We start from the raw sequence: 14975 nt of genomic DNA on the forward strand, positions 1-14975 counted from the left end.
CAGTGGGACAGAAAGCCATTTATGGACCCATGGTATATGTGAATTAAATATTGTTTAGAAAAAGTGGAGAGATGAAAACCTCAATTCTACCATCCTTACAGAAAAAGAATTATAAAAATAAATAAATAAATAAACAGCAAAAAAGTGTTTATTACAATGACTATATGTGCATGTCTACAGACTGTAAATCAGTGTAAAATAGTTGAAGCTTCCATGTGTTCATGCAATTAGTTTTAGTTAAAAACATTATATGGTTGCATCAATTCAAACTTTAATTTAAAAAAGAAAAATATGTATGTATTTATCTTGATGAAAATTGCCTTGACTTCAGTCTCAGGAGAAATTTTTACAGATTTCATTTTTTTAAGTACAAGATTCCTACCAGTTCAGTTAGGCCAATAGCTGAAATTAAGGCTACTTCTGAGTATAAATAAGGAGCTTCACTTACACGCTACATATTTAGATTTTTTTTAAAGCAATTGCACTCTGAAACCTCAAAATACATCTATAATTATATAGACATCTATTATTATTATAAGCAGTGCTCATAAATCACACTTTATTCTACCTCACTTCTAATGTCACTTCAGGGAATAAATATCACACATTCAAGGGTCTATAATAAAGAATCACTAGCAATAAACAATTGTGTTCATTTAAAATCATCTGTCCACCTGGTTTCCCCTTGAATTTTATGTTGTTTTTATGTCTGCTTGACAAGTAAACTTCATTCCTTACAAATATGATCTGTTGAAAGAACAATTACTCCAACCTAGTCTTATAAACAAGAATACATAAAGTTATATCTCCTGGTCTGTAATTTATGAGAAAGAGGTTTACAAAGTAATGTTTGGCCTTCATACTCTGTACAGGCATGAGCTGTTTCAGGTACATATAAAAATAGTTAGATGTTGATACATAATAAATAATTTTCTGCTTTTATGCACCTTGCCTTGTATTCTTATTTAGTATTTCCATTTGTGCAAGAAGACCTTACTTGAGGTCAGGTCCCTATCATGTTTGTCTCTGTACAAACATGTACAAAGAGATAGTTCTTTGCTCAGGAGTTTATATTATAAACACATACAGAGTAAAGGCATACTTCCAGACAGAACAGCTTGTACCTTGGGCTAAGAAAACATCAACAGCAAAAGAAAACAGAAGCAAAGTCTGAGAGTGCATATTTCTGTCACTAGCAAATGCAATCATATTGAGAGCAATATGACTGTAACCTTTGCATCGAAGCCAAGATCATGTCTAAAGATGAGGACACAGAAAAAAAAATACTGCAGGGCAGATCCTCAGATGGCGTAAATTATTGTTTCTTTGATGAAGTAACTGAAATATGACTTTTCTTTTTTTTTTTTTTTTTTTTTTTTAATCAGCTGAGAGTCTGCCCCCAGTATTTTGGGTTTGAAATAGGAAGACAAACACTAATCACACTAGGAACTTCTCTGACTGAATGTTTCAGCATTATTGAATCTATCACAGGTACACAAAGCAAAACAGCATTGAAAAGCCCAAACACATCCCCCTTTTCTTTTCATTAGGAATAGCAGAAAGATCACACCCAGTGCATAGAAACACTTTGATGGTCTCTGTATGAGGTGGCCAAAATAAATCCTAAGGCTGCCTTAAACTTTGTTCAGCAGCATTTTTCTTATATGCTTGACTTAAAGTATGAGTTCCAGTGTAATCAACAGAATATTACTGTGTTTACAGGCTGGGGATATCTTTAGATGTTATGCTAAAATGGATCTTCTAGAAGGAACTTCAAAGCTGCTGCTAAAAGTTTAGAGATTGCCTAGCTTTCCCAATACAATGATAACCAACTAGTTACATTTCCATATCACAGAACTCTGCTGTTTATTTTGTGTATGCTTTACATTCAAGTGGAAGATTAAAGTAGGAATAATAAAGTAAAGACCTAAGAAAAGGCAACCGTACAAAGTTTGCCCAGTCAACCACCTTCATCAGAACCAGTGCCACAAAGAATGTATGAAGGGTGTTAGTAATTGGAGACTACTTGCTGAGAGGCATTGAGACACCCATTTGCCTTCCAGATAATCTCTTCAGAGAGGTCTGCTGCCTGCCTGGGGCCTGTATTCATGACATTACGAAGAGGCTACTAAACCTTCTAGGGCCAGAAGACTACCACTTATTCCTACTCTTTCACGTAGGATCAAATGAGGTTACAACAAAGAGATTCTGAAACATCAAAAGATCCCTTGGAAAGATGCTGAAGGGATCAGGAGCTCAAGTAGTGTTCTCCATCCTCCCAGTTGGAGTCTGGAACCCGAGAAAAAGGAGATGAATGGACCAAGTGAACTACTGACTGCGTGGCTGGTGCCATGCTCAAGGTTTTGGATTCTACAGCCTTGGACTCACTTTTGAGAGACCGGGCATGCTGATACTGGATAGTCCTCACCTGACCAGGTGGGGTAAGAGTGTTCTGGGTGATAAGCTGGCTATTTATCCCTGCTGGATATATACCCAGCAGGGGAATAGTTTGTACCTCTGATGGAAGTAAACCTGGGAACATTGCCACTTTAGGAAACAGAGAAATACTTGTGGATTGTCCCAAAGCAATTAAGAAGGATTCCTCTAAGAAGGTGATGTGACCAATAGACCAGCTGAAGTGCCTCAACACCCATGCACAAAACACGGGAAACAAGCAGGAAGAGTTAGAAACCATGGTGCATTTGGAAAACTATAACGTAATTGCTATCGCAGAAATGTAGTGGGATCCATCATATAACTGGAACACGAGTAGAGGGCTACAAGCTCTTCAGAAGAGATAGGGAGGGAAGGAGGGGCAGGGGTGTTGTCCTCTATGTTAGTGAATGGACTGGTTGTGAAGAAATGCCTCTGAGAAACAGCTACAGACAGGTTGAGAGCTTGTGGGTGAAAGTTAAGGACTCGATCAATAAAGGGCACCTTGTGGTTGGGGTCTACCATAGGCTGCCTGACCAAAGGGAGTTGACCAAGTTGAAGCCTTTTTGCTTCAACTACAAGTGTCACACTCGCATGCTGTGATCTTGATGGACTTCAGCCACCCGGATGTCTGCCGGAAAAGCTACCCAGCAGGCTGTAAGCAATCCAGGAGACTCTTAGAGTGCATTGAGGATAACTTCCTGGTCCAGGTATTAGACAAACCTACCAGAGGAAAAGCATTACTGGACCTAGTGCTTACCAGTACAGACACAGTCTGGGCTGCAGTGGCCATGCCATGGTGGCCATGCTCAGCACCCTCGAGTGGATCCCATCCGGCCCCATGGACTTGTGACAGTCCAGGTGGAGAAGCAGGTACCAGCAAACCTCCCCCTGCAAGGGAGGAGCTCTTTGGGAGCATCCCTCGAGAGATGCTGCCCAAAATACGTCCCATGCAACCTCCAGGAGGAAGCACGGTCTCCACTTCTCCCCATTTTCCTGTGGAGACCTTATAAAGCCTTACCAGTACCTAAAGTTGGCTGCAGGAAAGCTGGGGAGGGACTCTTTTTCAGAGCTGGGGGAACAGGACAAGGGGCACTGGCTGGAGACTGGCAGGGGGGAGGCTTAGGGGAGGCGTTGGGAAGAAATTCTTCCCTCTGGGGTCATTTTGCCATTGAAAAAAAAATATATATATACTGCTCTGACACTGATACTCCTCTGCTGATGACATTCTCCTCACGCTGGAGGGAAGCGCGGTGATTTCAATGCAAAAATGGAGTGAGTTGAAGTCTGGTCTCTGGGACAGATAATGCATAAACCAGAGTCGCCGCACAGAAACCCAGCCCTGCTGCTCGGCTGGACATGATGGAAGCTGCGGGGTCTCAGGAAGTAGTTCCACGTGAACTGTGAGGGGGTTCTTCTGCTCCTCATCCCAGACTTCCAGGTCGGGAGGCTGGTTACTCTGAGGATAAGTGGTCTGGCTAGTAAAGACAGATGGAAAGAAGACATTAAGAACCTCAGCCTTTTCCTTACCCTCAGTAGTCATGTTCTTCTTTGCGTCCATTACAGGATGGAGATTCTCCTTGGTCCTCCTCTTGCCATTAATATATTTGTTAAAACATTTTTTTATCCTTAACTATAGTGGCCTGGTTGAACTCATGCTGGGCTTTTGGATTTTCTCTCTGCATATGCTGGTTACTTCCTTGTACTTTCCCCGAGTTGCTTGCTCCTTCTTCCACTGGACATAAACTCTCTTTTTCTCCTGGACACTCAGCAAATTTTCCCTGTTTAGCCATTCTGGTCTTCTTCCCCGCCAGCTCATCTTATGGCACGCAGGGACAGCCTGCTTCTGCACCTTTAAAACTTCTTTCTTGAGGAGTGTCCAGACTTTCTGGACCCCTCTGCACTTCAGGACTGACTCCCAAGGGACCCTCCCTACTGTGTTCAGTGTCCTGAACTATTCAAAGTCTGCCCTCCGGAATTCCAAGGTAGCAGTTTTACTGACCCCTCTCCTGACTTCGCCAAGAACAGAAAACTACAATTTTGTGGTCACTCTGCCCAAGACAGCTCCCGACTACCACATCTCCCACCAGTCCTTCTCTGTTCATGAACTGCAGGTCTAGTGGGGCTCCCCCCCGGCAGGCTCACTAACTAGATGAGTCAGGAAACTATCTTCTACACACTCCAAGAAATTCCTAGACTGCTTCCTCAGGGCTGTATTGTATTGCCAACATATGTCTGGGAAGTTAAAGTCCCCCACAAGAACAAGTGCTGATGATTGTGTGACTTCCACCAGCTGCTTGCAGAATGCCTCATCCACCTCTTCATCCTGGTTTGGCGGTCTATAACAGACCTCCACCAGGATGTCCACCTTGTTGGCCAATCCCCTGATCCTTATCCACAGAGACTTGACCGTATCATTCCCAGCCATGATCTCAACAACATGGAAACATTCTCTAACATAGACAACCATGTCTCCAACCCTCCTTTGTTGCCTGTCCCTTCTGAAGAGCTTTTAGCCATCCATTTCAGAACTCCAGTCATCGGAGTGGTCCCACCACATTTCAGTGATGGAACTAGGTCATAGCTTGCCTGCCACACAGTGGTTTCCAGCTCCTCCTGTTTGTTGCCCATGCTGCGTACAATGGTGTAGATGCGCTTCAGTTGCTCCATTGCCCTTACCCCCAACCCTGGCATTGCTCTCCAAGGCTCATATTTATCCAGCCTCATTTCATCCCCATCCTCCTTTGTACCTAGCGTAAAGCCTTCTCAACAAGTCCTGCCAGCTTCTGGGCCAGGATCTGTTTCCCCCTTTGAGATAGGTGGGACCCATCTGTAGCTGGCCAGGTGCCAAGTACACTGCTCCATGGTCATAAATAAATAAATAAATAAATAAATAAATAAATAAATAAATAAATAAATAATCCTGCAATGGCACCAGCCTCTCAGCCATGTATTTATCATCTGGGCTTTCCAGGTCTGCTCAGTATCCCTCCCTGCCACTGAAAGGATAGAGGAAAACACCATCACTCCATCCACTAACTGACCCAATCACCTGAAGTCCCTTTTGATAGCCTTCAGGCTTCTCTTAGTGACTTCATTGCTGCCAGATTGAATTATCTATAAGGGTTAATAATCAGAGGGGTGAACCAGGCCAAGAAGTTTCCTGATAATGTCCCTGACCCGGGCCCCAGGTAAGCAGCAGACTTTCCTAAGGGTATGGACTGGAGGACGTATGGTGTCCTCTGTTTCCCTCAGAAGGGAGTCACCTATGACAATTACTTTTTCCTTCTTGGTGGAGGAAGTCCTGAGGTGTGTAGTCGACTTCCTTGCCCCAGACCACCTCCTGGGTGGACCTTCCCCCACATCCTCACCAACTCATTCCTCAAGTTCTAGAGGCTCAAACCTGTTGCATAAGGGCACCTGGGGAGGTGAGGTGGGTAGGGAGGGGGCTCATCTGCAATGCCAAGCAGGGATCTGTTTCCATTCCTCTTCATTTCTGAGTTCCCCTCCCTCTGCCTGACAGCTACAGGGCAGGGGATCCATCACTATTTGGGGTGTATCACCCCGGTGCCTTTTTCTCAAACATGGCAGGAAGTTTATCCACCTATTCATACTCCCTGATGGTTTTAATCTCTCCACCTCCTCCTTGAGCTCTGCCACCAGGCTGATCAGCTCCTCCACTTGCTCTCACCTCACGCAGGTGGTATCTCTGCCACCCTCCATTGACAGCAATAGGCTTAGGCACTCCCTGCAGCTAGAGACCAGAACAGACGTATTTTTAGGCAGGCACTTGGTCTGGGTTGCCACAGTCTTTTCGGCGACAGCCTTCTGCCTGGTGGAGACTGTGTCTAGATTTGCCATGTGGGAGGCAGAAAATAGGTGAGCTGGTCTCCAGAGTGGGGAGGGGTACTCTGCCCTCCCTGCACACCCTGCCATGCTGCGCTCCTGGTCACTCGTGATCCCCAGGGGCTGTCTTTGTACGACAGAGGAGGGGTGCTCCTAGCTCTGTTCAAGCCTCATCAGCTGCCCTTGCAAGGGCTGCCAGGTCCTGGTGGCTCCCTCGGTTGCCTCAAAGGGGCCGCCATGTAGGGAACCCCCCGCATGACTGACGTGCTCCCCCGCTCTGCTGCAGAATGCATCTGCCGTGAAGCCAATTGCCTTCTTCATTCACTGTCCTTGATTAACAATCTACCAAATTGTATTCATGAACATTATGAATACCAGAAAATTTCAGCCTCTAGTTTTTCATAGAATTTTCAGCAAAATTACGATACATATATGTATAAGTAATTATGCATGCGTATACATAGTAGATATTAATATTAACAGTATTTCTTTTCCTCAGCCCTCAGTATTCCTGAAATTTAACTTGATTTCTTTTCTAGATGAGTAGAAGAGGAAGGGAAGATCAATAAATTAATTAAAAAAAAAAAAGTTAATATACATGTATATTATATGAAATTATTTTCTAATATGTTCATACAATCTCAACTCACAGTTGTCCAGCCCCTGCAGCTCCACTGAACAAATGTCATCCCACATCTCTGAAATGTTCTGTTTATTACAATAGGGTACCTATCATCAGTCCGCAGAGGCAAATACACAGATAGACATTGCCACAGTTTTTCAAAAATGTATGTTCTAGAGCTATTCAAAGAACCATACCAAAACCCAAGCAATCAACCAACCAAACAACAACAACAGCAAGTAAAACTAGTGAAAAAAAAGTTAACATTTAGCTCAGTACTGCAATCATCATGCAGTAATAGTCCAAGGCATTGCTCCCAGGTTGTCCTGTCCCTGTGCTTGGCCCTAGAAGACAAGCTGGAATGGCCAAATTTAGCAGCCAAAATAGCTGGGTATGTATATGTTCCTTGCCACTCCATGGATGTTTCAGACAGATTGCACCTGAATGCCCATTGCCGTATCTCAGAGGCTGTGACTTTTGCTAGCAAATAAATGTCTCACTTAATTTCTTTCTTTTATTTTTTTCTTTGATATCATTCTTTCAGTCTACTGAAGTCCCAGAGTCCACAGGGCACAATCTATGCAGCTGTGAGTGACAACGACAGAATCAACTTCCAATTTACAAGAATGCTTCTCTTTTCCAGAACTAGCTTTCTTCTTCTGTTACCATGACATTCACGATTACTTGAACTGAAACTGCTTCCAACTTGAAACACATTGTCTTTTGTGAGAGATCTTCTCATTTCACTATAGCCAGTATTTGGTGACCTTAAAGACTTGCTGCAAAGCTCATCAGTTTGTTGAAGTTTTTGTTTTTGTTTTTTAATATATATATATATATATTTGATTGGCAGGACTGTTTGAAAAACTGATTAAAATTACCTACGAGTGGACTGAGGACCTGTTGTTTCCATGGAAAGATATTGCAGTGGACACAAAAGAAAAGGAAAGGGTGATTCCTAAACTTCTTTAACTTTCTTTTGTTGCTTTTTTCTTTTAAAAAGTTTAAGACACGTTTTAATGTATCTACAGAGTTTGGAATAGGCACTATGAACAAATCTAAACTAACAGACACCAGCATTTTAGAACAGCCTTATAAATGTCCATCTCAAAATGTCTTTGTTTTCTTGTCTTTGTCTTAACCAAGAGGTCTTTTTATCCTTGAATATTCTAAATTGAAATACTTCGACTTCAGAGTTTTAAATTAATATCACTTGACCTAGCAAGTCAGCCTCTTGCTTCATCAAAGACTTCACCCCTGTAGCAAAACAAGATGCCCGTATAGTCTCTTTCAGAAGAATAAAACTCCAAGACACAATTTCATGGTACAAGAGAGTAAGTGTAATTTTCAGTTCTGGGAGAAGAGACTTCTCAGATCATATTTACAGCTCCTTCTGATATATTTTCTTCTTTTTCTTGGGATTTTACAATCCCTGGTGCATTTTGCACTCTTAAAATAAGGAAAAGACTGTCTCCCTGAATTTATTCTCAAGTACGAGTGAACCATGTGAGTCAGTTTTGAAGGCTGTGTTCATCACAGTGTTATTTTAATCTTCTTCTGTTACTGTTTTGGGGAAGGATTACAGTTTTAATTTAACACCTACTTCTTTCTTATACTTGATTTCAATTCCAAACTCATCCAGGAAGAGTCTCCCTTACCCAAATATGTAATCGGATATCGGCTCCGGGGCAGACGCGTTCTGCAGCGGAGCGGGGGATCGAGACAGGCAGGGCTTTTTTTTTCAACATCGAGGCCACTTGAAGCAGCCAAGGGAGCCGCCAGGACCCAGCAGCCCTCACGAGGAAGGCTGATGAGGCGTAGGTGGAGCCAATAGTGCCCCCTCCCTGGCCTTTCATAAGCAGCTCCTAGGGAGTGCGAGCGACCAGGAGCGCAGAGAAAAGGGTGGGCAAACAGGGCGTGGCGTGTCAGAAGGGTGGGGCGTGGCAGTTCACGCAGGCAAGGCAAGCAGGGAGGTCCCCTTGCTGCTCTTTTGCAACGGTCTTTCTCTTTGGTAATTGTAACCTGCCTGCGAGGAACCTGGCCATGATAACAACCAGGCAGAAAACCATGGCCTCCACATTTCTTGAGGCCTCTCCAGCCACAGTCACCGATGTGGCTCCTCAGACGGAGGGCTCGGGAAAACACGCAGCCATCCAGGTCTTGGGCTGCAGGGTGTGCCCGAGTCTTCTGTTGGTATCTGACAGCAGCAGCAAGGGCTATGCCTGTGGGAGGTGTGCCCAGGTTGAAGAGCTGCTCAGCCAGGTAGTGGAGCTTTGGGAGGAGGTGAGCAGGCTCAGAAGCATCAGGGAGTCAGAGAGGGAAATTGACTGGTGGAGGTGTACTCTGCCCTCTCTGAGACAGACTCACGAGCCTGCCATAGTACAAATGTCTCCTGCTACGCAGAAGACAAAAGTTCCCTCATCCCACCAGGCAGCAGGAGGAGACCTAGGCCAAGGCGGGGAATGGAGGCAGGTTCCTGTTCAGGGTGGTAGGCGAGCCCTGTCCCTGCCCACCTCACCTTCCCATCTACCCTTATATAACAGGTATGAGGGTCTAGAACACGACAGTCAGAACAACGAAGTAGACGAAAGCCCGTCCTAGTTGGACAGGATGCCTAAGGCAAGGCAACCTACTCCCCGCATTGCTACATCAGCTGTCAAAAAAGAAAGAAGGGTTATTGTCAGGGGGGACTCCGTTCTGAAAGGGACAGAGGGCCCAATATGCCGACCGGACCCAACCCACAGGGAAGTCTGTTGTCTCCCTGGGGCTCGGGTGAGAGACTTTGCTAAGAAAGTCAAGCGCCTGGTATGGCCCACCGACTACTAGCTGCTACTGGTCTTTCAGGCTGGTAATGACGAGGTAGCAACGAGAAGTCTGAGAGTGATCAAAAGGGACTTTAGGGCTTTGGGGTGACTACTTAAAGGATCAGGGGCACAGGTTGTGTTTGCCTCTGTCCTTCCGATAGGGGGGATCGATGCTGACAAGCAGACTCATCACATTAACACATGGCTTCGGGACTGGTGCAATGGGCAGACTTTCAGGTTTTTCAATCACGGGAAGGTCTACGCGACACCAGGCCTTCTGGCACCAGATGGGATGTGTCTCTCTCAGAGAGGGGTGAGGATTTTTGCTCAGGAGTTGGCAGGGCTGATAGATGACAAACTCCCAACCGACCCTGGATGTGTGCAGGATTTTCTGCTCCACCTGGATCCATACAAGTCCATGGGTCCGGATTGGATTCATCCCAGGGTGCTTAAAGAGCTGGCTGATGTGATCGCGAGATCTCTCTCAATTATTTTTCAATGGTCTTGGGAATCTGGAGAACCCAACATGGGTTCATGAGGGGTAGGTCCTGCCTAACAAATTTGATTTCCTTTTATGATAAGATCACCCATCTAGTCGATCAAGGGAAACCAGCTGATGTGATCTTTTTGGACTTCAGCAAAGCTTTTGACACGGTTTCCCATAGGATCCTACTGGACAAAATGTCCAGCATACAGCTAAACAAAAACATCATACGATGGGTGAGCAATTGGCTGATGGGCAGGGCTCAAAGGGTTGTGGTAAATGGGGCCACATCTGGCTGGTGGATGGTCACTAGTGGGGTCCCTCAAGGCTCCATTTTAGGGCCAGTCGTCTTCAATGTTTTTATAAATGATTTGGATGTAGGACTAGAAGGTGTTTTGAGCAAATTTGCCAATGACACCAAACTTGGAGGAGTTGTAGACTCAGACGAGGGTGGAAAGGCCTTGCAGAGAGATCTGGACAGATTGGAGAGCTGGGCGATCACCAACCACATGAAGTTTAACAAAAGCAAGTGCCGGGTCCTGCACCTGGGACGGGGCAACCCTGGCTATACGTACAGACTGGGCAACAAGACGCTGGAGAGCAGCCCTGCAGAGAGGGATCTGGGGGTTGTGGTTGTGGTTGACAGCAAGTTGAATATGAGCCAGCAGTGTGCCCCGGCAGCCAGGAGGGCCAACTGTATCCTGGGATGCATCAAGCATGGCATTGCTAGTTGGTTGAGGGAAGTGATTGTCCCGCTCTACTCTGCGCTGGTGCAGCCTCACCTCGAGTACTGTGTGCAGTTCTGGGCACCACAGTACAAAAAGGACATTAAACTGTTGGAGAGTGTCCAGAGGAGGGCTAGAAAGGTGGTGAAGGGCCTAGAGGGGAAGACATATGAGGAGCGGCTGAGGTCACTTGGCCTGTTCAGCCTGGAGAAGAGGAGGCTGAGGGGGGACCTCATCGCGGTCTACAAGTTCCTTGCGAGGGGGAGTGGAGAGGCAGGTGACCTATTCTGCGTAATCACCAGTGACAGGACCCGCGGGAACAGTGTTAAGCTGAGGCAGGGGAAGTTTAGGCTAGACATCAGGAAGAGGTTCTTCACCGAGAGGGTGGTCACACACTGGAACAGGCTCCCCAGTGAAGTAGTCACTGCACCAAGCCTGTCTGAATTTAAGAAGAGATTGGACTGTGCACTTAGCCACATGGTCTAAACTTTTGGGTAGACCTGTGTGGTGCCAGGAGTTGGACTTGATGATCCTTATGGGTCCCTTCCAACTCGGGATATTCTATGATCTAATATCACTCTGTAATACACTATATTCAGATAAGAGATAAGGAATGCATAACAAAGGTAAATTTTTGAGACTTTTTAATAACCTAAGAGGAGTATCTTAAATATTTAGCATGATGCCAAATTTATCCAGTAGCATAGTAGCTTTGTATTTTCACTTTGCAGATTTATTTTGCAAAACTAAGGTCAATGTTAATCCTTCCCAGCTATCCATTGTTCCTCTAAAATATGTTTGCATAAAACCCCTTCTAGATTCTGCTCATCTTTCCATTATTTTGTCTTATTGAATTCAGAGAATAAAGGCAAATACTGTAACAGTAGTACACAGAGAACATGCAGCTAAAACTAAATCTCACCAGTTGTATGTGTCTTATCTAAGTGGAATAAATAGACCGGAAGTTCAAAGTTCCATCCGTCTGCATAAAAAGTTTTCAACTTCTTTTTCTTTTTTTTTTTTTTTTTTTTTTTTGTTTTGTTTTGTTTTTTAATTCCATAGTATCCTACCATAAATTTAATTGGGCATTAAACGTTAATCTTCAGTCAGTGAGAAATGACTGTTACATGGAAAAATTCTCCTCTCATTGAGGAAAGAAGTAAGAATTATCTTGACTTCAGAGGAAGGAAGGAAGATAAAGCATTAGAAATTCTGCAATCCTCACTTCAAAGTTTCACAAAGATTCATTTTTTCTATTCAAGGTTTCATGACCTGGATGGTTTTGTAATCAAGATATTATTTAGTAGCTGTATCATGATACTCATTTTAAATTCCTCCAAGGATTTAACCATGTGAAGTTTAGTAGAAGTCCACTGTGGGTGGTAATGACGTCTTGTGTCCAAAGAACAGGAATTTAACAGAGTAACCATGAATCAAGACAACATGCTCAGCTGTTGAAATTAAATTAGTTATGCAGGTAATCAATGGAGATGCAGCCTTTTATATCAAGCAGGCATGTGTTTCTTTTGTATCTTATTTCTAGTTTTATTATGAAGTTTTTGTGTAATGTTCTGCCATTTACTCTGTATTCCTTATCTTTAAATCACAGAATCACAGAATCGTAGGGGTTGGAAGGGACCTCAAAAGATCATAGGGTCCAACCCCCCTGCCAAAGCAGGTTTCTTAGAGCAGGCTGCCTAGGTAGGCATCCAGACGGGCCTCGAATATCTCCAGAGAAGAAGACTCCACAACCTCCCTGGGCAGCCTGTTCCAGTGCTCCGTCACCCTCACCGTGAAGAATTTCTTTCGCATGTTGTTGCAGAACTTTCTGTGCTCAGTTTTGTGGCCATTACCCCTTGTATTGTCCCCACAAACTACTGAAAAGAGGTTGGCCAAATCCCTCTGTCTCCCACACTTCAGGTATTTATACACATTGATAAGACTTCAAGTATTTATAAACATTGATAATAGTGTGGATAATATTTATTTCACATAAATACTGTGAAACTTTGTAACATTTGTAAGCTCATCGGAGAGTGAAAAGTGTGAACTATTATTTTTCATTATGCCATGAGATATTTTCATCTCGTTCTCTGATAATGTCATATGGCTGCCTAATAACTTTCTCTAGGTTGAAAGTCTGAATATATATCTTTACAGCTGTTTCAGCTGTAAGCTGTTAGAGCTTCTTACCAGCTGTTTCATGTAGAATCAATAAGAAGAAAAATCCTTCTAAATCTTTAATTATATATATATATATATTATTTTTTCTTCCAATGAAAAACATCTGAAAGCCAAAGTGAAATTTATGCATCAATATTAGGGAATAAAACAGATTTAGAGGTTGACACCTATTTCAAAAGCAGACAGTTCCAGACTCAGAAAATGTGAAGTACTTGAAATAGGTGTAGTACAGATAAATCTGAAGGAGAAGGAGAAGGAGAAGGAGAAGGAGAAGGAGAAGGAGAAGGAGAAGGAGAAGGAGAAGGAGAAGGAGAAGGAGAAGGAGAAGGAGAAGGAGAAGGAGAAGGAGAAGGAGAAGGAGAAGGAGAAGGAGAAAGAAGGAGAAGGAGAAGGAGAAGGAGAAGGAGAAAGAAGGAGAAGGAGAAGGAGAAGGAGAAGGAGAAGGAGAAGGAGAAGGAGAAGGAGAAGGAGAAGGAGAAGGAGAAGGAGAAGGAGAAGGAGAAGGAGAAGGAGAAGGAGAAGGAGAAAGAAGGAGAAGGAGAAGGAGAAGGAGAAGGAGAAGGAGAAGGAGAAGGAGAAGGAGAAGGAGAAGGAGAAGGAGAAGGAGAAGGAGAAGGAGAAGGAGAAGGAGAAGGAGAAGGAGAAGGAGAAGGAGAAGGAGAAGGAGAAGGAGAAGGAGAAGGAGAAGGAGAAGGAGAAAGAAGGAGAAGGAGAAGGAGAAGGAGAAGGAGAAGGAGAAGGAGAAGGAGAAGGAGAAGGAGAAGGAGAAGGAGAAGGAGAAGGAGAAGGAGAAGGAGAAGGAGAAGGAGAAGGAGAAAGAAGGAGAAGGAGAAGGAGAAGGAGAAGGAGAAGGAGAAGGAGAAGGAGAAGGAGAAGGAGAGAAAATACAGTGTAGATAGACAACAGAGAAAATACATCTAATTGCCTATTCATTTGCTATTTTTCCTTCCCTCCTTCTTGTATGGTAAAAGACTTTTAATGCCTTGTGCAGATCCAGGATATTCTGTCTATGGGTACTATTGCAGTGATCATCTCACTACTTAAATAAAAAATAATAACTCAAAATATATTTTAAATTAATAATTTATAACAACTCCCTTATTCTGTGAAGGATTTTAAAAAAGACTACTAACATAAAGAGGCTGTTCTACCATTGTACACAGTACATACAAAGTTGTTACTTTGAATTTGCATATCTAAAGCTTTAAAATTTAATTTGTTTTAATAAATAGATTCTGTACTGGTAGTTTGTACTGATAGATACTTATCTTCTCACCACACTGTTATCTTTTTAGATGGTCTGATTTGATGTTAACCTCAATTCCTTCCTTCCATACACTAGTATGTTTTCCCCTTTTTAAGATGTAGAATATTGTATATTTTTTAAACGGTTCTCATAATTATGATCAAGCAGGGTTTCTCTAAAACTGTAGTGCTATTTTTATATTGGTTCTAGGAACAGCATCCCAGGAGTGGGCTTGATCTTTGTCCGTTCATCATATACTCATATGGTAGCAAAAAGGTGTGGTGAAACTAGTCTCAAGTCACTATGCTTTTGTAGACCGCATTAAAGAAGAAACATACATGACATTTATGCTTTTGATATTTACTACATAGACATTGTGCAAGAAAGAATGATAGAATGATTGATAGAATGATTGATAGAATGATAGAATCATAGAATCATAGAATGGCTTGGGTTGGAAGGGACCTCAAAGATCATCTAGTTCCAACTCCCCTGCCACAGGCAGGGTTGCCACCCACTAGATCAGGTTGCTCAGGGCCTCATCTAACCCGGTCTGGAACACCTCCAGGGATGGAGCATCCAAAACTTCTCTGGGCAACCTGTTCTAGTGTTTCACTACCCTTTGAGTGAA

The sequence above is a fragment of the Anser anser genome (genome assembly GCF_964211835.1).
Source record: "Anser anser genome assembly, chromosome: 1".
In the NCBI taxonomy this organism is placed as follows: Eukaryota; Metazoa; Chordata; class Aves; order Anseriformes; family Anatidae; genus Anser; species Anser anser.